The sequence below is a fragment of the Pseudophryne corroboree genome, chromosome 4 (assembly GCF_028390025.1).
Source record: "Pseudophryne corroboree isolate aPseCor3 chromosome 4, aPseCor3.hap2, whole genome shotgun sequence".
Classification (NCBI taxonomy): Eukaryota; Metazoa; Chordata; class Amphibia; order Anura; family Myobatrachidae; genus Pseudophryne; species Pseudophryne corroboree.
Window position 1 is genome coordinate 18654930 of NC_086447.1, and position 2500 is coordinate 18657429.

A 2500-nucleotide genomic window follows, 5' to 3' on the forward strand; every position below is an offset into this window, starting at 1 on the left:
AATATTGTATCAGAGATGATTTCCATGGGAAGTTAATCCTGACCACAGTGACCTGCGTTAATGATTTTTAAAATATAACTTGGAGAATGCTTTATACTTGGTATAGTTTTGGGTTTGTAAAATGTCAGTACTGACATCTAAGTTTATCAAAAGCGTCATCCTTTGAGCCGGAATTGAACCAGCGACCTAAGGATTTCTGTACCAATCTCCTCTACAGTCCTCCGCTCTACCAGCTGAGCTATCGAAGGATTCCATGATCATACAGCTGTGATATTACGTGCTATTAAAATGATTGAGTGTTAATTTTAAACATTATCAACTTTCCAAGCAAAATGAAAAATGATTTGACTACACAAAAGAGATTCAACTACTTATTCCTGTGTTGCTTTATCACACAAATTGTCATGTTTAATCATTTGGAAAATATCACTAATAGTTTGACTTATATTTGTGAAATTACTATCAACTGGCTACAGAGCTAGTTTGGAAAGCACTTTCAATAGATTTTTTAGTGTAGCCAAACTTACATCAAGATTAGAGATGCTTGAGCCTATCAAATCTTCTACACTCTTTTAAATTTTGCTTGTTTTGTAAACTAATCAAGTGTTCCAGGAATGATGGGGATATTCCATTGTTTGTTCTGATTTGACAATTCATGTTGGACAATGAGCGGCCCTTTTGAGCTAGTGAAGATAATTGTGCTACATGAGAGTATGCACAGACAATTATTTTTATTTTTTTGCATTAAAGCACAATTTTTAATAATTGTGCTTTTTCTTTTTTTGTATCAGAGATGATTTCCATGGGAAGTTAATCCTGACCACAGTGACCTGCATTAATGATTTTTAAAATATAACTTGGAGAATGCTTTATACTTGGTATAGTTTTGGGTTTGTAAAATGTCAGTACTCACATCTAAGTTTATCAAAAGCATCATTCTTCGAGCTGGAATTGAACCAGCGACCTAAGGATTTCTGTACCAATCTCCTCTACAGTCCTCCGCTCTACCAGCTGAGCTATCGAAGGATTCCATGATCATGCAGCTGTGATATTACGTGCTATTAAAATGATTGAGTGTTAATTTTAAACATTATCAACTTTCCAAGCAAAATGAAAAATGATTTGACTACACAAAAGAGATTCAACTACTTATTCCTGTGTTGCTTTATCACACAAATTGTCATGTTTAATCATTTGGAAAATATCACTAATAGTTTGACTTATATTTGTGCAATTACTATCAACTGGCTACAGAGCTAGTTTGGAATGCACTTTCAATAGATTTTTTAGTGTAGCCAAACTTACATCAAGATTAGAGATGCTTGAGCCTATCAAACCTTCTACACTCTTTTAAATTTTGCTTGTTTTGTAAACTAATCAAGTGTTCCAGGAATGATGGGGATATTCCATTGTTTGTTCTGATTTGACAATTCATGTTGGACAATGAGCAGCCCTTTTGAGCTAGTGAAGATAATTGTGCTACATGAGAGTATGCACAGACAATTATTTTTCTTTTTTTGCATTAAAGCACAATTTTTAATAAAGGAGAGGTTAATGATATAATAATTAGCACTGAAAGTCATCTGACACGATTTGAAAGTAAAATGTTGTGCATTGAAAGTAACCAAAGCTCTTTTTACTTTGAGTGGACATCATTTTCTTTCAAATGAATTTGATATTTTGCTAAATGTACAAAACTTTCTTACAAATTTGACATTCAAAATGCATTTGTAATTAATAAATGCTACTTAGTATGGCTGCTGAGATTCCTGGGCTCAGTCTCAAGTAGAGGAGGAGAATGACGTATAGAGAAAGAGAGAACAGGCAGGCATCCTAAAGATTTTGATGTGCCAGTTCCTGACTCACCCTGAGCAACACTGGTTTCAAGCTTTTAGTAAATTCTCTGAAAAATAAAACAACCATGCGGTCGTAGTCGGCAGGATATGAACCTGCGCGGGGAGACAGCAATGGATTTCTAGTCCATCGCCTTAACCACTCGGCCACGACTACCTCTCGTTCGATGTGATGTTTTCACAAAAGTTTCTCTATGGGTTGAGCTACTTCATTTCAGGCTGTGAGGAAGACTGAAGTAATATTGTATAAGAGATGATTTCCATGGGAAGTTAATCCTGACCACAGTGACCTGCGTTAATGATTTTTAAAATAAAACTTGGAGAATGCTTTATACTTGGTATAGTTTTGGGTTTGTAAAATGTCAGTACTGACATCTAAGTTTATCAAAAGCATCATCCTTTGAGCCGGAATTGAACCAGCGACCTAAGGATTTCTGTACCAATCTCCTCTACAGTCCTCCGCTCTACCAGTTGAGATATCGAAGGATGCCATGATCATATAGCTGTGATATTACGTGCTATTAAAATGATTGAGTGTTAGTTTTAAACATTATCAACTTTCCAAGCAAAATGAAAAATGATTTGACTACACAAAAGAGATTCAACTACTTATTCCTGTGTTGCTTTATCACACACATTGTCATGTT

The 2500-nt window shown here is 35.0% G+C and overlaps 4 non-coding genes across 4 annotated transcripts; all 4 read right to left on the reverse strand.

Annotated features, from left to right (window-relative positions):
- Positions 1–158: 158 nt before the first annotated feature.
- On the reverse strand, positions 159–248 carry TRNAY-GUA (transfer RNA tyrosine (anticodon GUA)). The gene is given in 2 exon segments: positions 159–194; positions 212–248. It is a non-coding gene; the product is annotated as a tRNA-Tyr (tRNA).
- A 688-nt stretch (positions 249–936) lies between these two features.
- TRNAY-GUA (transfer RNA tyrosine (anticodon GUA)) lies at positions 937–1026 on the reverse strand. Its single transcript is given in 2 exon segments — positions 937–972; positions 990–1026. It is a non-coding gene; the product is annotated as a tRNA-Tyr (tRNA).
- A 902-nt stretch (positions 1027–1928) lies between these two features.
- TRNAS-AGA (transfer RNA serine (anticodon AGA)) lies at positions 1929–2010 on the reverse strand. Its single transcript has one exon. It is a non-coding gene; the product is annotated as a tRNA-Ser (tRNA).
- Positions 2011–2249: 239 nt separating this feature from the next.
- TRNAY-GUA (transfer RNA tyrosine (anticodon GUA)) lies at positions 2250–2339 on the reverse strand. The gene is given in 2 exon segments: positions 2250–2285; positions 2303–2339. It is a non-coding gene; the product is annotated as a tRNA-Tyr (tRNA).
- Positions 2340–2500: the final 161 nt, after the last annotated feature.